Source organism: Eptatretus burgeri, chromosome 6 (genome assembly GCF_056783735.1).
Source record: "Eptatretus burgeri isolate ZD-2024b chromosome 6, Ebu_testis_v1, whole genome shotgun sequence".
Lineage (NCBI taxonomy): Eukaryota > Metazoa > Chordata > Myxini > Myxiniformes > Myxinidae > Eptatretus > Eptatretus burgeri.
This window is the reverse complement of record NC_140966.1, coordinates 64,957,177-64,982,885: the sequence shown is the minus strand read 5'-3', so window position 1 is coordinate 64,982,885 and position 25,709 is coordinate 64,957,177. Positions and strand designations below refer to the sequence as shown.

At 44.7% G+C, this 25,709-nt stretch overlaps 1 long non-coding RNA gene across 1 annotated transcript in view; it reads left to right on the top strand.

The window, feature by feature from the left end:
• The first annotated feature begins 711 nt into the window (after nt 1-711).
• LOC147024962 (uncharacterized) overlaps nt 712-25,709 on the top strand; it is a 57,584-nt gene continuing 32,586 nt past the window's right edge. The window contains exons 1-2 of the long non-coding RNA XR_015059283.1: nt 712-818; nt 1,987-2,113. This is a non-coding gene — a long non-coding RNA (uncharacterized LOC147024962). The remainder of the gene's footprint in view (nt 819-1,986; nt 2,114-25,709) is intronic.

The following is a 25,709-nucleotide window of genomic DNA, read 5'->3' as shown; positions in this document are numbered from 1 at the left end:
GTACTTAGATTGATGAACCACAGTAAAATGTTAACATTCATTTTGATTGTAATGAACCACAGTATATAAAATGACAATGTATTTACATCATGATAAACATCAATAAAATGACAACATGTATTCCAATTCTAGATAAACCACAGTAAAATTTTAACACGCATTTACATAGTGATGAACTGCAGCGTATGGAGTGATAAAACATGACATTTTCATGATCTACTTTGCAAATGTATAAGCATTTGAATGTCATAACGAAGTCTTCCTGTTTTCAAATAAACACTTGAGATTGAATTCCGTTGGGTAAAGTAAGTCTGCGTGCTTTCACAAAAAGGCTTTCAATAAAAACCGCAAACAGCGCAGATGTTTAAAATGACTGCTGATTGGTTTCTGTAATGTATATTAATTTTGAGATAATCAAAGCAATAAGTCATTATATCGTTACATAGAAATGATATATCCTAAGATGAAAGATTGCTCAATGAGAATGATCAAGTAGACAATGCAATTCAAATAAAAGGATCACCCGAAAATATTGAACATTTTACCCTCATCTCAAGCCTGGCGGAGAAACTTTGTGATATAGTCAATAAAGGTCTAATTGTCTTTTGCGGCTAAGTCTATTGTCTTGAGCACGCTATTCGGCCATGTGCTGTGCATGTTAATCGGCACGGTAAATGCACAATGTAAATAAATGCGAGCAAAGCTTGGTCAGCCTTGGGTGAGTGAACATGGAGAGCTCGGTCAAGTTCGCGCAGCAAGGAGAAGTCATGCGCTAGAGGCACCGGGTCTTCCAGCAAGTATACACATCTCATGCAAAGGTATGGATGGGCATCTGAGGCCTTACAAGCCCTTCGCTTTTGTGAACTGGTAAATATTTCATACCTCTCAAAGTCAATTATGTATATCGTAGAAATGGGTGATTGATTATCGCTAAATACTGTACTTTGTTTTTTGTTTTTGAAAATATAATCTGATTCATTGTAACTTATAAGGATATTAATTGAAAATATGTTGTCTGTCAAATGAAAATTTTGCTAGGGTTAAAAAAAATTTGTGATGACTGAAAACGATTCTAGAAGTGAATTGATTTTTGTAAATACAGAAAATCAAAATTTTACATCAGAGAAATTACCATGAGTGGACAGCCCGAGGCTTGGCTGACAGCTATACCCACATGTTTTATAGCGTTAAATAAATAAATAAAAATCAACAAAATCCTATCGATCACACTTTGTTGACAATAATTGGAGTTGTACATGGTAAATAGAATGTTTGCTGCATGAACAAAAGAGTTTTGTTGCATAATGACCAAATATGCTTGAAGAAGAAACAGGAATGGTCTAAGTGACCATTATTTGGACATAAGCAAAGCAATGGATACAACTACATTTGATGATTTTTTGAGAATCCACTTCCAGTTAAGGTTAGCTTCGACTTGCAGTTGTATAAAGTGATGAAAAGTCTCATTCATTGTAAGTGTGATATATAGTCAACCAGACAATACAACATCCCCTGAAAAAAAATCAGTAATTGGGACTTTGCAATGTGACACACTGCCATGGTACAGTGAACTGGGGTTTTCAGCAACATAAACACAGGCCTAGGAGCAAATAGCGAGATGCACCTTATCATCCTGACTACAGAGGTAATCACCCTCCTGGTACATTGAATCTCCTGAATGAACGTTACTCTGAAAGGTCAAGTCGAATAACAACAGGGGTTGCATTTTTGTCGTCCAGAATGGTAAAGATGCTTGTTATGAGCCATTGCTGGGAAAGTTGGATAACTACTAAAATGTCCACTGCTGTTTGAGAGACACACACACACACACACACACACACACACACACACACACACACACACACACACACACGTTTGCAGTTTCGTGAGCCTGATTTTTGCATGAGGAGTCACACGGAGGTCTTGGTGCTGCGACGGAGACTGGAACTCACCATCCACCAGGTGCGTGCTGTAATATCGTAACAGAGCTGCCACTTCACGGAGCCGTCGTTGGGTCTGCTGGCCATCGCAGCCTTGATGGTCGCTGCCTTCATGGGATGGGCACAGCAGAGCGTGGGAGCTGCAAGCGGATCAGCAGGGCGGGGGAAATAAGGTGAGGGGGGCTTTTAGAGGACGTTTGGGAGGACCACGTCGGTTGGGGTTTGGGCACACCAGATCAGAGCCAAAAAGACGGCCAGGAGCTGGTTTAATCGCTTTGTGTGCGAAAACGGGTTCCCCAGCACGCAGCACCCCACCGACACGACAAACTGTGGCCAAAAGCAGAGTGGAGAACTTGGCATGGGCCTCTCGCACTGTATTATGGGTGGATTGGGGTGGAAAGGAGGGGGTGTTGGGGAGGCATGGTGGGGTTAGAAGGGAGGTGGAAAGCAGCAGCACCAGCACCAGCTAGTAGTGCTCATGGGCTTTCCCTAACAAGCAATGGATGGTTCGCCTTCGGCTGTCAGAGCATGGCAGGAGCAGGGCAGCCAGTGGGGTGTAGGGAAAGGTGGGAGTTGCAGACAGGAAGAAAGACAGGGACCAGGGTAATTCTGCACGTGTGCAATTGGTTTTCTGAGCTTGAACTGATCATAGGCAGAGACAGAGAGTGGAGTCACTCAAGGAAGCAAATAAAAAAGAGACCACAACGGTGGTATTCAGAATAATTTGACTGTTAGGCTGAAAGAGGCAAAGAAAAAACTAGCGACCATGGTGACAAGGCCTGCCTTGATAAAAAAAAAAAATCTTCGGCGTTTCCATGGACTGTTAGAACAGGAGCAGAGATAAAGTTTCCTGGAATAAATGGAGGGAAGAACACAGAGTGATTTGTACAAGCATCGCAAACAATCATCCAGTATTGGACAGCTTGTTTAGGCTTTAAACTATTCTCCACTTGATAAAAAAAATAGAGAGAAATCTTTTCTCCAAAAAAATAAACAAAATACCTCAAAGGCATAATGTTGAAACCAACATTTTGAAACTTCTATCTTGGATATGTGTTTCTGCCTTAATGGCATCAACAGGAAGACAAGTCTAAGCTTTAAAATGTGAAGCTTTCACCTCGGTCTAAAGGGAGAGGTAGTATTGAGATGGCACCTGGAACTGTTTATGTAGAGGTGGGAATGGGAGTTTCTGCTTCATATTGATGTGCAACGTTTTTGGTCGACGACACGAGCAAATTGCTCCTCATTCACTCCTGCCATGACATACTAGCAAAGGCAAAACCAATACAACAACAACAACAGTAGATACCATTTGTTTTGGTAGAGGAGGAGTTTCGACATTCCAATGAGAAAACAGACCATTTTCCAATTATCCACGACTAAAGAGAGAAAGTACTCCATACTTGTTTTCAATATAGCTTGTACCTATTCAACATCACACTCACCTCGAAACCAGGCACCTGGGTTTGAATCCCGACACAGCTATAAACTGCCATCCCGGTGATTCACAGGCAGAGTGATTCATCAAAGTGTGTGTCGTCCCTCCGATGGACGTTAAACTTGGTGTCCCATCTGCCAGCATTTCTTGGTGGACGATAAAGATCCCATGGTGTTCTTCTCTAAGAGTAGGCGAGATATCGCCGCCACCATGATCAAATCACAAATTCCTGACCGGACTTCCTGTGTCAGAGTAACGACTCATCCAGGATTGCGACCATAGCCAAGAAACTGTTTCGGCAGAACTGGCGCTCTGTATAGAGCACAGTACATGATGATATTCAACATGCGGAGTGATTACATGCTGTAAATGGCTTGTGCCGCTTTCAATATACAGTGCGGCTTTTTGTGCAGCGCAAAGCGAAGCATGTGTGCCAAAATATTTGCCAAACCTTGCCCACGAAAATGTATTTGACCACTATGGTTAAACAGACATTTTACAAGTTGTTCTTGAGCTCCAGAAGATAGCAAATGGTAAGGATGAAAGTAAAGTTGGCCAGGTGGTCAGCGAGCATTATACATTAAAGGCAGTTGTTGACAGAGGTTGCAGCCACAGTTGTGTTCACTCTACTTTAATCAAGCATTCTTTGACTTTATAAATAATCAATACTGAAGCAATTTGGGATTAAAACCGATCATTATCGCAGAGCGTTAATATGGTGATCCTCAAGGCACCGTGAGAAGCACATCTCGGCCCACAGGTTACAAAACACAACAACAAATGTCATCCCTTTGATCTTGCATCCTTCCCTAGAATTTTTAATATACGGAAATAAGCAAAAGGCTCCGTAACAGGGTAATGTTTCACTTGGAAAAAAATGACTTTTCCACAACCACTGACCACTAAATGCTGCTTCTTTGCAGCAATTTTAGAATGGCACACTATCCAGAAACCTTGTGTGTATGAGGGCATTTGGACCAGGAAAAGTCATTATGAATAGCAGCCTCCAGAAAGAGGTCACGTACTTGGTGTTCTTCAAGAAGCAAATAAGTTTCTACTGTTCGTTTTGCCTAATTCTTTCCTCGTGTATCCAAGGGCAAGAAAACATTGGAACGAGAATCTAAACAAAAGCCTCAAGTGAAAAAGATATCATTCTCCACCGGACCACATTAGGTGAACTCCCAGACTGGTGGATTACCAACTCCGATTGCATTGTGGGCATTAAATGAATACTCTTCAATGGCTGTAAACGTTTTTATCAAAATTATGTGTTGCCAAGCAGCTAAATTTGAATGCTTATTTGGTTGAAGATAGCTCAAAAGGTAGTGAAAGGCTAACATAGCAAACACTAATTCACTATTCTCATCAAGAGCCCATTAATAAAGCAACGTGGTCGGGTTATCCGTCACTAAACCGACACCTCTCACTGGCTTTGCTCGTGGGGAGAGTGACTGTGACACCCTGCCAGGACTAAAAGCAACACCTGACAAAGGGTGGATGAGCTTCCTCCGGGAGCCAACGGCCATTCAGTACGGAGATGGTGTCTCCTATAAAAACAGCCAATGGGGTTAGGAAAATTTATTTTTCTGCCTGGCCTCGTTACCCCCTCCTGCACAGTGGTCCTGTGAAGAAATTTCCTTGTTTCAGGATGAGGTGAAGGTTTTGCAAGTGTTTCCTCTTCTTCTTCTTCTTCTTCTTCTTCTTATTCTTCTTCTTCTTCTTCTTCTTCTTCTTCTTCTTCTTCTTCTTCCCCTTTCCCTGTAGCCCTTAACATTTAGTGGCTCTCCGCCTTGTTTCAGGAAAATTTCAATAAATAAATAAATAATTTTTTAAAACACCAGAGAATTATGCCATAATGCAGGAGATAATGGAGCCAAATGTTTTTCTCTAGTTTTTAAGCATATTTCCACAACCAAATCAATGAAGATGTGACAACAATTTACCCGTGAACAATGCGCCATTGAGGAGGGAGTATGTGAGCCAGAAATCAATATTGTGGAATGCAATTATGTGCACTGGACACTCAGGTAGATAAGAAGGAGATGGCAGATGGGGAACTTAGGAATGGAGGGATGGATGAGAATGAGAAGGTAAAGAGAGCATGGAAAACAAGGCTGATTCTCAAATTTGTTGCTTTGAAACTAAAAAAATTAAATTGAAGGAAACGTTTGAAGTTTCATCAGAAACACCCGCAAAAGTACCCGGTACATTCCACTTCCTCATCTCATGGAGAAATGAGCCATGGTTTGCAACGGTGAGGTCGAAATAATTTCTCCATTCTGTAGTTAGTCCGCATGTAAGCAGGGAAAAAGGAAAGCCATATTCAAAATATGTCAACAAGACAGGATAGAGATCCATGTTGTGTTTTCATCATGGGAACGGGTCATTAATGCAGTACACAAATCATTGTTCCACCTCCAATATTGTCCTTGACTTATTTAACAAAGACCTGAATTAATGATTCCATCTTCAGATTTCCCAAGGGCTGGCAGGTTATTTAAGAGGAATGCACACTTGTTGTTGAGCTGTTTAGCCTGGGTTCGAATCTTGACCCAGCATTACACTGTCATCTTGGTGTTTTTCATGCGAGGTGATAAGTGTATGCCATCTTTATGATGTATGTTAAGCCGGACAACCCTTCTTCCAGCACTGGCTGTTGGTGGACAGCCAGTGCAGCCAGTTAAATATCTCACAGTGTTTTTTTCAGGAAGAGCCGGTGAGATATCACCGGCACCCTGAAAAATTTACAAATTCCTGCTTCAACTGTGGGGAGCGAATGCTCTTGTCCTCTTGGATATCCCTTAACACCAGGTTACACTGCTTGCTATCTCAGAGTGTGGTTATCTGAGCAGCAGCTCTCATTCTATAAGCAAATGTAAGTTTGCAGGTTGTTTGCAATTAACATGTGAAAAGCGAGCTGTCTTTGGCGAAACAGGGCAACCTTGATGATTCTCCAATGTTAATTTTTTGCAAAATAGAGAATTAGTTTAATTTAATATTCGTACTTCATGCTTATAAAGTTTATTGATTCATGAAAAGAGACAAATGCAAACAAAGTTATAAACCTTGTATTCATAGTTACTTCCATAGTTGAAGATATAATGAATGCTTTAAAGTAATTTATAGATGTGTTAAAGATGACAGATTACCAAAATACATTTGGTTGTGATTAAACTTTACAGCAGTGTAAAGGTTTGGCAATGTAAATTGTTGGTGCAGCTTTTCAGCAAGACTTTTGGTAACAGTTAGGTTTACCACCCAAGATTATAAGTGACCCCAAATGTCTGGGGTCATTGGGGGACGACTCTTAATAAGGGTGGCATGTACTAATAGAGCCCCACTAAATGTGGTATTTGAAATGGCTCACAACAGCAGCTTTGGTGAGCAGCCTTGTACATGCCTCGGGGCTGGTGCCATGCAGGTCTGTTTCTCAAGCTCTTTTTAGGAGCAGATCTCAAATACGTGCATCAAAGCTACTGCAAGGAATATGCATCAGCCTTGAATCTTTTGAATGATACAAAAGACAAAGAAACCAAAATGTTGAGAAATAGGGTGATTGTCATTTGGGTGTTAGTTTTGACATGAACAATTACTTTACATGGGTGTCCTATTTCAAATCGGGATGTTACGTAAACATTTTTCATATATATGTATATATATATATATATATATATATATATATATATATATATATATATATATATATATATATATATATATATATATATATATATATATATATATATATATATATATATACATATACAGTGGTGTGCAACAGTATGAGTCCACTTAAATCAATGCTAAGCTTTCTTAAATTGCGATTTCAAACACAAATTTCTCATAATATTGAAGATATGTATCCATATTCTTGAATCTATTAGAGTTATTATTGAGTGACAATTTGTATTAACAGAATAAATGAAGGGTGAATACATTTTAGAGAAAGATAAAATTTATGTGAGCAGTCTGACTGTGCTCTGGAATGCATTAACGCTGTTGGGAAAATATTTACTCAAGCATAATCTATAAACTAATTAAATCAATCCCAAATGGAGTTGAGGGGGTCACACTGGCATCACAACACAGTTCTCAAGGCAAAAGGGGGTCACACTGATTATTGATTATACATAAAGGCAGATTTGACTTTTCTTACTACATTAAAAGTTGTTATATCCTTAAGGGTTCATGGAAATCCCTTGTAAGTGCTTCTGGTTTCGTATTTCAATGATTGCTTGGTGAAATTTTTTTTGCCAAGTATGTTGATCTGTAGCGTTTCATTTGTCTGTCTGTCTGTTTGTTTGTTTGTCACATGATTTTTAGCCACAGTTTTCAAGCAATCGTTTTGAAATTTTTTGCGTATTTAATTGACCAGCCAAGGACAGCAACACTTCCGTTTGGTGAAGATCCGAATCCGGATCCAAATCTGAGAATTATTTAAGTGATTCTTCACCTTTCAGAGATCGGGCCAAAAACTATAAGTAGCACAATATCTCAAAAGATTATAGATGGATTCGGACGAAACTTGATGAACAGGTTGGGTGTGTGATAAGGACGAATTGATTAAATTTTGCTGAAGATCCGAATCCCAATCCAGATCTGAGAATTTTAAAGTGATTCCTCACCATTGAGAGACATGGCCAAAAATGATGTATAGCACAATATCTCAAAACATTATGGATGGATTTGGACGAATAGAAGTATTTCAGTGCTATTTTAAAACTTTTTTTCCAAAAATAGCAAAAAGATACAGTAGGTTTCCTTTTATATATATATTTTTTACTATTTTGGAGATTTCGGTGGTTGCAGTGCTATTTTTTCACTATTTTTTCCCGACATTGTTTTGGTTTCAAAGTTTTGTTGCTATTTCTTCACTATTTTTTCCATACTTTGTTTTACACCAAATTGGTTGCTATGTTTTCACTATTTGTTTGATTCAAAAACTGCCTATTTAAAATATTTTTTCTCCTATTTATTTTATTCAAAAACTGGCTATTTAAAATCTATTTTTGTATTTATTTCCAATTTTTTTTTGTTCGAAACTGGCTATTTACAATCTATTTTTCTCCTATTCATTTCCTTTTTTTTGTTCGAAACTGGCTATTTAAAATCTATTTTTCTCCTATTTATTTGCATTTCTTTTTGTTCCAAAATTGACTATTTAAAATATTTTGTCCTTCATTTTTTCCTAATTTTTTTTTTGTTCCAAAACTCACTATTTAAAATATATTTTTTCATATGGAAAACAAAATAAGACAAAAACAAGCCGGTCGGCGACATGGGTGGTCGCTATATAATTGCATACTAGTCATACAATTTTTGACGAATCGGGCTGAAAATGTTTGACAAAGATGTTGATTATAGTGCGCATAAAAGCATGGAAGTCGATTTTTGTTTTTCGAAAAAAAGATACATATAAATATTTTTCGGATTTTTTCAAAAAATTCAAAGTCCCGTTGCAAGGCAACGCTGGCGTCCATAGCAACGGTGCTCTAAAGCATACAACTATATCCTGGTAGGAACCTACCAGTCAAGTTTCATCAAAATCGGTTGACTCCTCTGGCCTCCAGAGCTGTCCATAACATACATACAGACAGACAGAAAATCTGAGAATAACGGTAGTCTCGCGACCACCCAATGAATTTGCTAATATTTTTTCCTATATATATATATATATATATATATATATATATATATATATATATATATATATATATATATATATATATATTTTTTTTTTTGACAAGGTCTGATCTGGCAGTTACAATTCCTGACCCAATGATAAACACAGTACAGTACAATATAGTATCACTAATTTTTCATGCTTTTAAAAGACTAGCAGAGTACCCATCCTGCGGGTGATCTTGTTCCAAGCATGCAACACATTCTTCTGACACATACCTTTATTTGGGCAGTGTATAAGCAACTGACAGCTGTGTATGTGCATGAAGCAAAAACATACCAACTGCATACAATTCAAAATACCTCAACACTGGAAAACGTGGGGACATGAATACTGTACTGTAAATGGTGGACTCTTGAAATACCCTCCCACACCTAGAGGTGGCGCTACACAATACACATTTATTTGGAGAATTTGCATCCCCTCCCCACCCCCCCCCCCTCTCCTCCAAAACCACCAGCAAAGAAAAATTCAACCCTATACACTAATTGGGATCATGCTGATCCTATGCCAAAGTCTGGATGTAATCACCCAGAACTGCAGGAGTAGTGTGACAAACAAACAAACACAAACACACAAACACCGAACCGTGAATTATAGTAAGGATGATGAAGAAGGCACGTCTTACTGGGAAGAGAAAATACTTCCTCCAAACATAAATTCCATATAAAAAGAAAACAACAACATTCTGCATCTCTGAGCCTCTTCCCAGAAAATTGGACTGCATCTGTGTACATGCCTTCCCACTCCAATACAATATCAGGGAGTTGTAAAAGCACTTTCCAGAGAAATGGCCTCCAAATGGGCTAGTACAGTATGTGCATCTTCTGGGATCATAATTGGCTTGGTACGACCACTCTCTTATGGTTTCCATGCTTGGGATACATGTAGTTAAGGGTTCCATTGACGCTGGTAAATAGAGATTCCTGAAAGGCAAATTTTCAAGCCCTGGTGTCATCCTCCGGTAGTTGACCTTTTTTTTGCAAATTGAACATGTCCTTGACTCTTGGATGCTTAATCTGCTCACTAGCAAGTCAGGAGAGCAGACATCTCAAGCAGGTGGAGTGGTGTACAGCAATGAGGTGAATTCATCTACTTGAGGTAGGCCATGAGTATCTACGACAGATATTTGAACTTTCTCACCACCTTTGCAAACTGCTGGTGCTGGTAACTTGGGGTTTTGTGGCATTATTGTTGTCTTTGCCAGCTCCATAGAGGATGTTCACATCTCTCACCCCTCTCCCATACACCCTGGTCCACCAGTGGGCATGTTTCCCTTTTGGGTTTGGAGTTTCTATTACAGCCTTGACTGAAATGTGGTCAGGAAGTACAGTCACACAGTTGCCATACAAGTGGTGGTGAAAATTAGAGATAGCACATACAACAGCAAGCGTCTCCAGTTATATTATACTGTAATTCCTCGTGGACTGGTTGAGGCATCATCAGGCGAATGCTACACAATGCAGTTTCCCATCATCTTGTACTTGAGATAGGATAGCTCCTCATCCTTGAAATGAAGTATCGGTTTCCAGCATGAAATCTCGGTCAAGTTTTGGATGTGCAAGAACCAGAGTAGTCGTGAATTTCGTGTTCAGTTCATCAAATGCTGACTGATAGTGAGCGATCCACACAAAGCTAGCTTCTTTGCAGATGAGCTCATTAAGAGGCTGAGTGACCTCAGCAAAACTTGGGAATACGTTTTCTGGAGTATGGGGCCAAGCCAAGAAAACGGCATACGTCTTGAATGTTCTGGGGCATTGGGAACTCGCAAAGGGCTGTAAGTAGCTGAGGATTAGTCTTGAGGCCATCAGGAGTCATTAGATGCTGAAGAGACATGAGCTCCTTCTGAACAAAATGGCACTTCAATGGATTCAATTTCAGGCATACTTCAGTCAGTCATACAATAACCTTCTGCAGGTATGTCAAGTGTCCTTCAAGTGTTCATGAGAAGACCAATATGTCATCCATGTAAACGGAGACAATTGGGACCAGAAAAAGGATCCAGGCATGCCAACACTTGCTGCATCAGGCACTGAAAGACTGCCGATGCATTGGTCAACCCAAAAGGCATCACCCTAAATTCAAACAGATCATGAGGGATAACCAAGGCTGTTTTCTCCTGAGACTGTGGATGTAGTCATTGGTGGAAAAGTACTTTGACTTCTTCAATGTGGGGAAGAGAGAATGTGTCTGCTTTTGTAATTGCATTCCGGGCACGCTAATCGACACAGAAACAGAGAGCATTCCTTTTTCCGAACAAGGACAACTGGACTTGCCCAAGGCAACTTTGAAGGCTGTATGACACTGTTTTTGCATCTCTTACAGGTCTCTCACCACTTCCTGCCTCACAGGGAAAGATACAATGACTGAAGAAGATTTACTGGAATCTGTGGTGCAGTTGCATGCTGCTCTTCATTACTTGCTCCCTCTACCGGACCACCAGATGGCTCCGGTGCAGATTTTGGCTACTTGTACCTGCAGAGAAGAGAAGAGTGATAGGAAATAACCCCCAATTGTTGACACACTTCTTCAGACAATAGTAGCTGTTCATGTGAGTCAGACCTAATGTACAATAGGATGTGCATCATTTCATTGCCAAAAGTGATGTGAAGGTGAGGTCCATACTTCCATCCAATGCAAAGGGATGCTGATCATAGTCGCGAGGCATTTTGTCTGGCTTTTAAAAATCCCTTTTCTTGAGTCTTACCACCGAGGTTATCTTGCGGAAGATGATACCACCTATAATGGTTATATCTGCACCACTATCAACAATGCCACAGGCATGGACCCTTTGAATCTCGACCCTCACACACTTGAGTTGACTCCCTTGATATATGACATGGACCAGGCTTATTTCCGCACCTTGCTCATCCTTAGGAGAGGAGTACAGGAGATCAAACAGCCCAGGTGTGTCAGGCTTTCTCGGAAAGTTGTGCCATGAGTCATTTGTCACTTGCTTGGTGCCTCCCACCTTAGGTTTGAAGTGGATACTGCCACTCTCAATCCACTTGGATCAATAGTCACAAGCCAGATGATCAGGCCCATTGCACCCATAGCAATAAGATGAAAATGGGCAACGAATGTTTTGTCCCCCATCACAGGCTGACCAGGTGTGCTTTGTCCCCCATCACAGGCTGACCAGGTGTCCAGTCTGTTATGGGATCGTCCCGTTTCATACTTTCCCACCCGTTGGACCTTTTAGACAATTTTAGACCCTTTGAACCTTTTAAGTCCCTTTAGAATTCAGACCCTCCGACTCTTTAGGTCACTTCGACGCCTTGACCATTTAGACCCATTTAAACACTTTAGATCCCTTTAGACATTTTAAGACCCTTTAGATCCCAAAGACTCCTGAAGATATTTACACCCTTTAGGTCACTTAATGACCAAGACATCACATGTACATATACTTAAGACCCATATAGACCATTATAGACCCCCTATAGACCCTTTGGATCACTTCCACCTTTTAGACCTTTACACCTCTTAGACACCTTTGACCAGTGATCTTCACTATTTTTAGAAGGGGGCCACTTTTGCCGATAAGACATCAGTGTGAGAGCCACCACAGCACCTGCAGGACTCCGTATTGGCTGCTATTAGGCCCTGCCTCCAAATACTCTTCTTTGTCATGGTTAACTGGGCTGCAAGCATAATTGTTTGAATACTGCAACCATATCCTGATGTAGTTATGTTATTTTTATGCTTCACGTTGGAATACTTATTTGAAACCATTTGGTCAATTTGATAACATTTATGGTGGATTATGATGGAGCGTTTTCACATTTTTGTATTATCGGCCGCACATCAGGGGCCGCACTTTAGGCCACCAGGGGCCACCAGTGGCTTGCGGGCCGTGCAAGGAAGAACAGGGCCTTAGACCGTTTAGACCTGTGGACCCATTAGACCCCTTTAGAATCACACCACACAAACATCTACAGAGTCTTCTTGTAATATACAGACTAGACCGTTTTCAACAAGTAATGTGAAATCGCCAGCTACCTGGAGGGTGGGTACTCTGCTGGGTTGAATAGAAATTGTATTTTGGGTCACTGGATTGGTTCACCAATCAAAACCTCGAAGTATTTTGTTTTTGGGGTCAAAAGCTCAAAGCGTCAAAAGTTAAGGTCACATAAAATCATCAACTTTCATCCGGTTGACTTAAAATTTGCTAAGGGTTTGTACAATCTATTGGATCACTGAAGCCTATTGTTTGAGGTCAAAATTCAAAGCTCAAGGTCACACACACTCATCAATTTTCATCCTATTAAGTTGAAATTTGAACAAGATTTGCATACTGGGTCACAGACCTGGTTCACCAAGAAACAGAATGATCGTTTTAGCCTTTTTGACATGTCAACGCTTTCCATGAGAATAATTTCACCCCATTATAATCAAATGGGCCTTTTGTGAATTTATTATTACCACACCTCAGTAATTTTTCAACATATCAAATTGAAATTTACACAGATTATTGGTACGTACATGTGGTATGTGTAAGGGAGGTTTAGTCAAACTTAGTCAAAGGTCAAGATCAAGCCATACAAAACATGCAAAACACCTATTCGGCCACAATTAGAAAATGTATCAACCAAATTTGTTATGCATAACATCCAATCATGTAAAACACTTTTATAGGTCAATTTTTGAAATTACTAAATTGCCGTTTTGATGACAACTCTTGTTTATTTGGATTTCGCAAGTAACTTACTGTGCATGGCATCTTTATTGTTTGTTTATCTGTCTGTCTGTGAGTAGGATGTCTCAAAAAGTTATGGATGGATTTGGAAGAAACTTGGTGGACAGGTTGGGTGTTTGACAATAACAAATTGATTCGACTTTGGTGAATATCCGGATTCACATCCAGATCCAGATATGATATGTGGAGCACGATATTTCAAAATGTTGCGGACAGGTTTTGACAAAAGTTGGTGGATGAGTTGAGTCGGTGACGAGAACAAGCTGATTACATTTTGGAGGTTCCTCTCCAAGCAAGATCCAAGATGGTGAACCTTTTGAATTTCCAGATACTCCTTATGATAGGATAGCAAATTGTCCAGCATGTGAAAGAGTAGGATTAAACGTAGAGTCAAAAGCTTATAAACAATGTATATTTTGTGATTATATTCTAATTACTCATCCCCAAAAATATATATAAAGGAACATAATTATTTCAAAATTACACCAAAAGTTGTAAGAGCGATGAATGTCAGTAGCAATGAAAATAAGAGCACTGAAAGATTGATAAGAGGGATGAATGTTAGTTATGTCAAGGATGCCAAAGGAGATTATTTTAAAGAAATCCGACGCACTCCTATCAATGTTAATGATGGTATTGAAGCTCCTTTCCTTACAACGGAAGAGAACGATAAAATTAGGATGACGTTTCGTGGATTAATGTCATATATTATTCACAATTGTTATTTTCAAGGAAGTAAGATATTATATAAATATAATAATGGATTCCTTAGAAATTAAACCTGAATTTGAAAAGAACAGTTTCAAAAAAAACTTGTAAAAAATTAGACTATTTATCTTCTAAATATATAAATGAAGAGTGTCAAACCCATTAGCTCTAAACAAGCGCATGATTTTTTTACCCATCTGGAAAAGTGAGAGAAAATTTAACCATAAAAACACCGAATTCACTGAGATGTCTCAAAGTTGGCTCGAGCGGATGTGGGAAAATTTGCTTGCTTTTAAAGATTCTCCTTACTCCTAACTTTTAAGATTATGAAAATGTTACAATTTTTACCCATGAACCCATGAAAATGAAAATTTTTACAAAGTCAACCTTTCAACCTGAGTTTTAATTACTCTCACATGGTTTAATGTGGGTCTTCAAAAAAGAAGATATTATCGGTTCATTTAATCTTCAAAACAAACAAAATTATTATGATATTAAATATATAATGCAACTATTCTGTCATACACAAAAACAAAAAAAAATTACTCAGCTCCTTCAGTATCTGGTATTCTCAGTGATAATGCGTATAACATACCTTCATCCCCAAGATTTTGATAAATAAAAAAAGAACCTTATCGGTTATGAAGAATTAATCGGTAATGATGAAAAAAAAGAAAAAGCAACAAACGGTTATGGATAGCTATTACACAAAAGGGAAACATTCTTTTTGTAATTGTATTTATTTTATCTTCAAATTGAGGAGTTTTTTTGTGTGAATTGAATGACATAGAGTTGAGTTTCCCTTCATCTGCCTATCTCTGTCCTGACGGAGACTCAAATGAGAGAGGAATGAATGTGATGAGATGGGTATGAATTTATTAGTAGTGCGGATTGAATGAATGGTGTGAAGTGGGGGTATGTGTGATGAAGAAGAGGTGGCACACCATCTCCCCTCACCCTGTAGAGAGAATCCCCACTCTGGTTTGCATTCGATAGAGGGGGTTCAGATGATTTGGAACAGGATGCCATTCCATTGTTGGTACTGATTGGAAAAATGAATTAATTGCAAAGGCACAAAAGTTCATTAATGGGCTCGTGGGTGTGTAAATGTTTGGAAAGGGTACCCCGGCGCTAGGAGCACGCCGGCCTGGAAAAGGCCATGGCCCTGAGGGGCATCCATATTTGTGGGCCTGTGTTTCCTGGCAGTGGACCCAAGGCGCCACATGCCAAGAGTACACTCGGGCAGGAATTCTCAGCCGGTGGGTCGCCACCCATCCGTGGGCTACAAGGCGCCATCTAGTGGTCCATGGAGATCATATCAACCTGATAAGGCAGGCTGTTGCGGCATCATTTTGGCTTAAATGTCTTAAATAAGGCACCAACTAAAGTTATTATTATTATTATATTGTATTTAATCATTGCAGCAGACAACTACATACAGCTTTCAGTTCAGAACACCCTGTTTTTTTAAGTTGCTATCATTTCTTATGTGGGCCCTGAGATTCTTCAAATATTCTCAAGTGGGCATTGAGGTGCAATAGGTTGAGAACCCTTGCATTAGGGCGAAGCCAGAGATGGCTTCCCAATAATTCGGACAGGAGCAGTTAAGCATGGAGGGGGCCCAGCAGCTGGGATGTCACATTGAGAAGAAGGCAGGGAGGGACCTGCAGTGGGAGTCACACCAACAACCACATTAATGTGCAGGAGCACGGGAAGAAAATTTAAGTGCCAGGCCCAAACTTGTAAGAGCACCAGCACATGGGATGTTGGGTAAATTGGTTCCATAGAACCACAGTTGAGGGGTGTTAAAGTTAAGGAGAAAACTTGTTTTGATGATGTTAAGATGGGGATGTTCCCTCTTTGGATCATTTTAGATGTCTGTAGCCACTGGAGTACAGGTTGGGTGTGTGATGAGGAGAAATTGATGTAATAAGTTAATTGGAATTTGTGTAGACCCATTGTGTCCCAAATTCTTAGTGTAGTGGTAGCTATGCCCCCATCGCGCTACTCCGCCGATAAGCCATGTGGGCCATGCCACCTCATTGTTCTATCATGGTGAATATCAACCTCCTTGAGATACCAATCAACCTGCTGCAATCATGAGGCACGTGGTCGGCCCATTGGCCTCCTCCACTCACGAGACTCCCTCGCTGAGAGAATCTGGTGAGAAGGATCAGCATCAGGAAAACGAGACACATGTCCATACAGCCACAGCTGATGCTCACAGATTATGCAGGTAACAAATCTCATTTGAGTCTCAGCAAGCGCATGTTGGACACAAAGTCCGACCAGTGATGGCCAAGGATCCTTCAAAGAGACTTGGTACCAAAGGAATTAAGTCTCTGTCTCAGATTCCTGGTCAGAGTCCAAGTCTCACATCTGTAGAGCAAGATTGGAAGCACCAAGGACCTGAAGACTCAGACTTCCATCCTCCTGCACAGGTACCGACAGCACAACACCCCATGATCCAGTGAATCCATGACTCCCCAGGCCCAACCCAGACGTCTATTGACCTCTGGCTCAAAGCCAGCAGAGACATGAGTATCACTGCCAAGGCAAGTGAATCTCTCCGTGACCTCAACATCTTCACCACAAATAGGTACAGACTAGATAGCAGGATCCAAGATGTCATTGAAAGCCTGGATCTTAGTTTTGACCGAGGAAACCCATAAACCCAGTGGCTCCGACTCCTCATTCAGCACTGTGAGGGGCCCCAAAAAGTATCCAGAGTCTCCGCAAAGATGACTCCATCATCTGTGAAATCAAGGTCACAGATCATGACATTCCAAAACGACACACGGCAACTTGATCTTTCCAACATTCTCCCCAGAATCCAGTCCACACAAGCACTGAAAAGTGTGGGTCCAGTACACACCCCTGACAAACTCCAGTAACAACTGGAAATAAGTCGGATTTCGCATCACCACATGTCACAGCACTCTCAGTACCAGAGTATACTTCAGACATCAGATTGATCACTTTTGGTAGCACCCCACAAAGACCAAGAAGCCTCCAGAGGGCATGCTGATTCACTGAATCAAACGCTTGCAGCGATCAACATCGGCTGCAAGCAGCCCCTGCTGAAACTCTCGTCTGTGTTCGTTGAGGACCCAAAGGGCAAGGATACGGTCAATTGTAGTCCTCTTTGGTGTAAAGCCTGACTGCTCTGTGCGCTGGTGCTCAAGCAGATGGTGGTGAACCCCATCAAGAATTATCCGAGCAAAGACCTTGCCCAGAACTGAGAACAGAGTCACCCCTCGGTAGTTGTTGCAGTTCTGGCAATCATTCTTCCCTTTCCAGAGAGGGAAAACAAGGCCCCTCTTCCAGTCAGTTTGGATGATGCCTGTGTTCCCGGCAGAGCACAGAACTGCATGCAACAACATGAGTACAGCATTTCCACCAGCCTGGAGAAGTTCAGCATGGATGCCACAGATGCCAGGAGATTGACCCCATTTCAACTGATTCACCGCAGCCTGTGTTTCCACAAACGAAGGTGCATCACATTTGATTGGAGGATCAGCAATCAGGATTGTAACACCCCTGATATCCAACTTCACAGCTGACCAATCAGCCTGTACAGCCGCTCAAAGTAACCGGGCCAACGGCCCTTTGGACTCCTCTGTCAAGAGCCCACCACCCTCCACTCTCACTGCAGTACACCGAGGGATGGGCTTGGAGGAATGCAATGCGTGAATTCCCCTGTAAGCAGGACGAGAATCATTTGACCACAGGTGATGCTATACCACCCTCACAGATTCCTTGCACATAGGCCTCCTTGTTCACCGTCAGTGCACATACAGTTTTACACCTCAACTCCCTGAACAGCTCAGCTCTGCCATTAAGCCTGGCCCTGCGACTCTGGTCAATGCTATGCAGTGTCTGGTGAGATGTGGTTGGTGCTACTAACGTCTGTTGCTCGTCCCCGCATCACACAGTCTGAGTACCCTGAGCCGTGCAGAATACCTTTGTTTAGTGGTGACTTGTGTCGATATAGAGGTACGAGGGGGTGCAGGAATATTTTTCTCGTATGCGGGAGGTGTTGGTCGAGGTGGTGAGTTTTTGTTGAGCAAGGGGTGAGCAAGGTTAGATGCCATTTGAAATTGGCACGCAGATTTGAATGAAATAATGGTACGCCATGCGTGCACTTGTCCAGTGTTTGTTGTGATTCTTTTGGTTCCAAGCCACAGGCGGTATCATATTATGAACATTCAATCACATTTTGCATGGTGTGTGTCCTATTCATGGCAGGTTGTGTTTGCTTGCTTGCTTGATTTGTACCATGACTAAAAGGAAAGAGTTGGAATAGAAATCAGCATAGAAGATAGAGATTTTGTTAATAGACCTAGCTACAAGACTCACGCAACGCACTTCTTCCCGTTAACCCACTAGACATGAGAGGAAGGTCTGACTGCACGAAGACTAATGAAATAACTGCATGGGCATCACTGGATGTTGGGTGCCATTGCCTTAGAAGCATGCGGTTTTGCAGAACCGCAACAATATATGTATGTATATATATATATATATATATATATATATATATATATATATATATATATATATATATATATATATATATATATATATATATATATATATTGTTGTGGTTACCAGATTCGCAAACCACCATTCAGGTCCCTTAGGTGAGGTATCTCGGTAAGTGCATGTGTAGTTAGGCCCAAACCCGTTGTCTAGTGGGAATACATGTCATTTATACGTGCTGCGACTCTTCAGGATAGCCGTTTTTCTTTTACTATCTTTATTTTGGACCAACCGCCATGATTACCATCACAACCACAACATCAACCACCGACCACAACCACCGCTTCACCACAACCGCCACGACCTTCACGTCACACCTCGCAACCGTAGCATCGCCACCGTTCTTGCCCCGCTGTGGGTACCGGTGTTGGATTCGTGCAGAGCGCGCGTCGAACAGCGTGTACAAAATCACGGATTTTGTGCTTCAAAAACGGATCAAAAACGACACACGCCCACTTTTTGCCGTCCAATCGGTGAGCGAGGGGCGATTTGGCCCCGCCTCCAGAACGATCGATATATGCAAATTTGTGGATCAAAAAGCCTTGACGCCCACTTTTTCTCGGGCCAATGGGGAGCGAGGTGAAAGGTCAAAGGGAGGGGGTCAAAGGCGAAGTTACGGGGGGATAAAAGGACGGTGTTCGTCAGTCAGAGGAGAGAGTCGCAAACGAGAACGAGGAGTCGAGAACGAGAAGGAGTCGGAACGGAGGGGACGAGTGTGGAAGTCTGGAGCCCGAAGCCTGCAGTGGCTGGAGAAGCTGAAGAGAGTCGGACGAGGGGGTGCTCGCGTCGGTGCCAGGAGCTGCACGCCCGAGGGAGGCCGGCAGCGCGACCTGGCCGAGGTGGAGACGCACACCAGGGATAATAAAGATCCTCTATACCCCGAGCATCAGCAACCCCCTCCTGTTTCCCCCGCGCTGAGATAGTGCGACCAAGGGGGCCCCTTTTCCCACCCCCCTGCCTGACACTGTCCGCGAGGCCCGCGGAGAGAAGCGCCATCGCCGCTCCGCGTCTCATCACCAGACGGGTAGGCCCGACCCGGTCTCGGCCTCAGGCCTGCCTCATTCTTGAGGGTATTTCTTTTCCTTGGTTTTGGGTATGTGTTGTCGGCGCCGTCTGTGAAGTAGAATTGTATAAGTGTTGCCGTGTGCTCGGTAGTCGGTATTAGCTCTGCACTGTGTTTTCACTTTTATGTTTGCTTTTTGTGTAAATGGAATTGTGTTTTCTTTTTTTTGTGTGCATTTGGTGGAATTGTATTTGTGTGCTTCCCGTGTGCCGCGAATAAATGTGCTTTATTGTTGAACTGTTCTCCCGCTTCGCTTCGTCTTTTCCCCCATTGAACCCTCATCTTGCTTCACGTAAAGGGTTGGTAGTGGGCTGAGTACGCCCGATAATTAATCGAACCGTCGAGGTCGACGATAACACCGCTCGGTTATTCTGATAGTACGGAACGGGTCGCTTAAGTGGCCCGTGTCCGAAGTCGACCTGCGGCGAGGTGCGATCGCCCGGTCTACCCTCCGCGTGGGTACTTAGGTAGTTCGAATTTGGCGAGCAACCCTATCCCACGCGGGGGCTGATTGGCTCGATCGCGGTGAGACCGAAAGGTCCACCCGTGACTGGTTCCCGGCGTTAGTCCGAGAGGGTCACGACTGGATTGTCCGTCCGGTGGGCGACGTGCTGCGATTCGAGTTACGTGGCCGTCAGCACGCCGGCGGGCGCGAAATCCGCAACACTGGTGTCAGGAGTGGGATACAAATTCATCGCCCTCCTCGCGGCACTGGTATCGGAGAACAGGAAAACGGGCTCTCCTGTCTCCGGCTAAATTTACGGGAATCGGTCCAGGGGTGAGAGAAGCGACCCCCGATTCCCTCCAAATTACGAGCGAGCAAATTAACCCTTCACGAGAAGCAAGATGGCGTCTCAAGGCGAGCGGGAGCCGGGGGTATTAGAAATGTATATGTGTAATAATGTAGAGTCCATGGTCCAGGATGGAATCCCCGAGCAGGAAATGTTGATTGTGCAGGAACACGGACTCGCCCAACTGAACCCAGGGCCCGAGGTGGGTGCGGCAGCGGCCGCGGTGTATGACACCTCCCCCCCCCTCTCCACCAAGACCCTTCCCCAACCCTTGCCGAAACGGCTCAGCTGAGTGCATCCAACATGGCCCAGCTATGCGCCATGCTGGCGGCAATGAACAAACAAATGAATGAAGTGAAAACGACGATGGATACAAATACAAATGAAATGAAGAACGAAATGAAAGACATGAACAAGCAAATGAATGAAGTGAAAACGACGATGGATGCGAATACACAACAAATAAACGAAAAGATGGATACAAAAATGAACGGAATGGAAACAAACATGAAGGAGGAAATGAAAAAGCTGCGGGGTGAGACGCAGAACATGGGCCGAAGCCTGCAGGCGGGCATGAAGGCCGTGACCGGGGAGATAAAAATGGCGACTCCACGTGTGGGAGCAAACGAGCTGGGTGGGGGTGCAACGGCTGACAGGCCCGCGGTGGAGGCGGGTGAAAAAATAATTCGTGGAACGTGTTGGGCGAGGGTCGTGACGATGACCGAAAGGGAAAAATTAAATGGGGAGACCAAAACGTGTGAGACGAGACACGAGGTGACGACAACAGAAATAATAGTTGAGACAAGGGAGGTAAAGGGTGAAGAGTTGGCAGAGACACGGGAGATGGGAACGATAGAGGGAAGACTACACGATGAAGACGGGGTAAGTGACGCGCACGCACACACGGAGGTAGTGGAGGACAATGGGGTTGAGCTCGCGGAGCGTGTTGGGACCCGGTGCGAGCACCTGGATGGCCTCCTCCAGGAACGAGGGGAGGGAGTATGCCCCCTTGAGGCGAGTCACGACCAGGTGAGTTCGGTCGTGCTTTGCGAGGTTGAGAGGACGGGTGCTGTGGACAGGTGCTTGGAAAGCTTGGGGGGTATAGAGGCCCCGGAGACTCTTGTGGGGACACGAATCCCCAGTGTGGTTGTCCCTGTGTGTGTGGTGCAAGGTGTGAGTGCGGCCCCGTGTGTGGAAGCGACCCCGTGTGTGAGTGGTGTAGTGGCGATGGTGCCAGGGTACGTGCTTCCCAGCACGCCGTGTGTGGATGAGGCACCGTGTGTGAGTGTCGCCGTGTGTGTGAATGAGGCACCGCGGGTGAGTGCCCTCGCGTGTGTGAGTGAGGCACGGTGTGTGGATGAGGCACGGAGTGTGAGTGAGGCACCGCGGGTTAGTGCCCCCGCGTGTGTGGGTGAGGCACCGTGTGTAGAAGAGACCGCGTGTGTGAGTGTCGCCGTGTGTATGAGTGAGGTACCGCGGGTGAGTGCCCCCGCGTGTATGAGTGAGGCACGGTGTGTGGATGAGGCACAGCGGTTGAGTGCCCTCGCGTGTGTGGGTGAGGCACCGCGGGTGAGTGCCCCCGCGCGAGTGAATGGAGCACCACGTGTGAGTAGTATGGTTTGTGTGAGTAGTGAGGCACGCGTGAGTGAACGGCCGTGTGCAAGGTCGCTGTGTGCCAGGGAGACCGTGTGTGTGAGAGAGCGGTATGAGAGGGAGATGTCGGTTGGCATGCGGGAGCACGCAGCCGCGTCTCCCCGTGTGAATGTGATTGAGTGGACTGTGTGCGTCGAAACACGCAGGTATGCGTGGGTGGAATGGCGACGACGGCGACAGAGGAAAGAAAGCCGAGTAGCGGCTGTAGCTATTTCGGGGACCGTGCCGGGTTCACCCAGCAGTGAGCACGCGGTTCGTGCTGTGCAACGCACGAGACCGCCACGTGCTCGCTTGCGAGAGTGAAGTCCCGGTCCGGAAACGCACGCGGTGGATTTGCCGATCCCGCGGACGGACAAAGTTTAGGCAGGTAAACGGATTTGGACCGGACGGGTTCTCCACGCGATCGTGTGTGTTAAGCTCCAACGGGCAAAGCACATGTGTTCGCGTGGGGAACCCCTCGAGACGTGGGGTTTGTGTTTTTTTTTTGCGCACGGTGACGTCATGGCTGCACGTGTGGTTGGAATCCGGCAGGAGGGGTATCTCTGCCGGATGGTCCCGTCCAAGGAGGGACGAGGAACACGTGCAGCTGCATGACGTCACGGGCAGGTGTAAAGTGCGCGAGCTCTGAGTTGCCGCGCAGGTGCTGCGCATGGGAAAAAAAAAAAAAAAAAAAGCAAGCCTCACTTTCGGGTGTACAGGATTCCTGGGCAAGGGGTGAAAGACCCCCTTACCTGGGCACAGGATGGAAACTAGTTAGGGGGAAGGGTTAGCTTAGTTAGACCGACTTCATGGGGCAGGGGTAAGTCCTCATGGAGTCCGTGGAATGGATTAGTTAGAGGGATTGTAGCCAGATTTAGGTTGGGAAATAAAATGGGATTATTTTGGAGACAGAGACAGACTTTGGATGTGTAGAGGGGACGTAGCTTAGCTACGTAGTGTTAAAAGGAACGTGCTACTAGTTTAAGGGACGACGTGGGAGCACGAGTTAGTTAGGGGATGCAGATAGAAGGATGGCAGAGTTCAGCGGTGTGTGTGTTGAAGAGTTGTGGGTTGTGAGGTGAGTACTTGTTGAGTGAGTGAGGCCAGCGGGTCTGTGTGAGTGGAGCGAATGGGGAATGCATGGTGCGATGAGTGATTGGGGGGAGGAGTGACTCCCGCCCAAGGGACCCCAGGGTCAGAGTAAAGTAAGTTAGCTGGGTTAGTTAAATTGAAAAATGGAGGTCGTTTTGTTGTTGGTGGGAAAGTAGGCTCGAGACCCATTTGGAGGGGTGCAGGAGCCCTGTTGACGGGCTTGGGAGCGTGGCTGCGAAAGGTGAGTATCGCTGAGTGGGTACCCCGGGCACCAGGCTAGTCGGCCGCGGTAGGCCATGGGCCCATGGGGGGCCGGGATAGAGTAGTGGGCACGGGTGCGCCTGCTTGGTGCGGGGGCCCGGAGCGCCATTGGCCGCGTGGGCAGTGTTGTGGGCACGGGTGACCCTCGGAAAGGGGCCCGGGAGGCCGGCCTGCCACGTGTGCGTTTCAGGGGAGGTGCCATGGGGGGCACTCCCCGGTGTTAGGGAGCTGGTAGGCTCGGAGGCAGTGTAGTGCCCGGGGGTGCCATAGCGGGAGATTCGGCAGAGGGTCGTGCCTGCCAAAGGGAGCCACGTGTCCCAGCCAGGAGACCGTGTGAGGGCACGGAGAGAAAATTGGGGGGCGAGGCCCGAAATTGTGAGGACACCAACACAGGCGACGGGAATCTGGGTTGTTAGAACCAATAGTTTAAGCGAGAGGCGCTTGTTGAAAGCCCCGGGGTAGTTTAACAGTTAATGGTGAGGGTAGATTAGGAGATGTACCCCTCCGCACCATCCATCCCCTCGCTGTCGTTGTGGGCCGCTGGACCCACTTGGTGTTAAGATCGCCGAACTCTGGGGAGGCCATTCTGAGGCGTCGTTGGGCCTCGACACAGGACGTTAGCTCTCCCTTATTCCCCTCCGGGAAGGGAACGTAGGGGTTGGGAGTAGGCTAGGTGACAGGATAGGTTAGCCGAACAAGGACGATAAAGGGGGTTAGGGGACGATTTATAGTGGGGGAGTAAAAATAAAAACAACAAAAAAATAAGTTGGGGCTAAATTGGGGTTTGACAAATTAAGGGAGTGGGTATGTACAGTGACAGGCAAAGGCGATAGGTTGGGAGGGAGACGGGTAGGTAGGTCCGAGCCCGCCTTCCAAGTGGCCAGCACCACCGCACTCCCTCCACCAACTTCCACTGACGGCAAAAGCTGGCCAGCTTCATCTGCTGGCTGTGTTACTGCAAGGCCTGTGCCGGCCAGTTCATCTGCTGGCTGTTTTTCTTCGAGGCCTGTGCCGGCCTGGTTCTGCGGGCTGAGTTTGCCTGCAGCGGCCTTCTTCTGCGGGCTGTGTTTGCCTGCCACCTTTGCCATGGCATGCCCACTGCCCACGTTCACCAGCCCCGTTCAATTTTTGCTTTGCCCCCCCCTGTTCATTTCCATGTGCGCCAGGATCAAGGCAACAGTTTGCAAGCTGCGAGAACTGCCCCGTTGGCAGCTACAACACGGGCCTGCAGTGGCGGCCCGTGCACCGTGTGTGTATTCATGCATCCATTCGTTGTGCTCATTGCGTGTGCCACTTGAGCTGGCACAGAGACTGCGTTGTGCAGCCCATGCACCGTTGTGGTTCACCGTGTTCAGTTCAAAAGGGAAGGCCTTGGACTGCGTGTGAGCAGCCAGCCACATTCCCTGTCACCTGCATTGTTTGAGCCAGAGACTGCATGTAGGCAGCCTGGCTCCCTGCTAACTGCTTTCTTTTTGCAGAGTTCAATGATCCTGGGCCATGGTTTAGTGTAAAATTTGTAAGTTAAGGTTAAGATGTACTGTACATATGAGTGCGCCCCCGGCATGTTTGTCTTAGCGCCGGCAATTTTATTTAAGTCGTCCGTGTGAGTGAGTTTGTTTAGATAGTTACGCAGCCCTTAGGTTATTTATTTTGGGGACATGAATACCATGAATGTCGCACTCAGGGATCCGTAGGTAAAATGTACTAGGGGAAAACTACACATGATGGCACACGAAAATTTGACGACTCGGGACGAGTCTGTAAAAAGGGAAGGGGGTAGTGTTGTGGTTACCAGATTCGCAAACCACCATTCAGGTCCCTTAGGTGAGGTATCTCGGTAAGTGTATGTGTAGTTAGGCC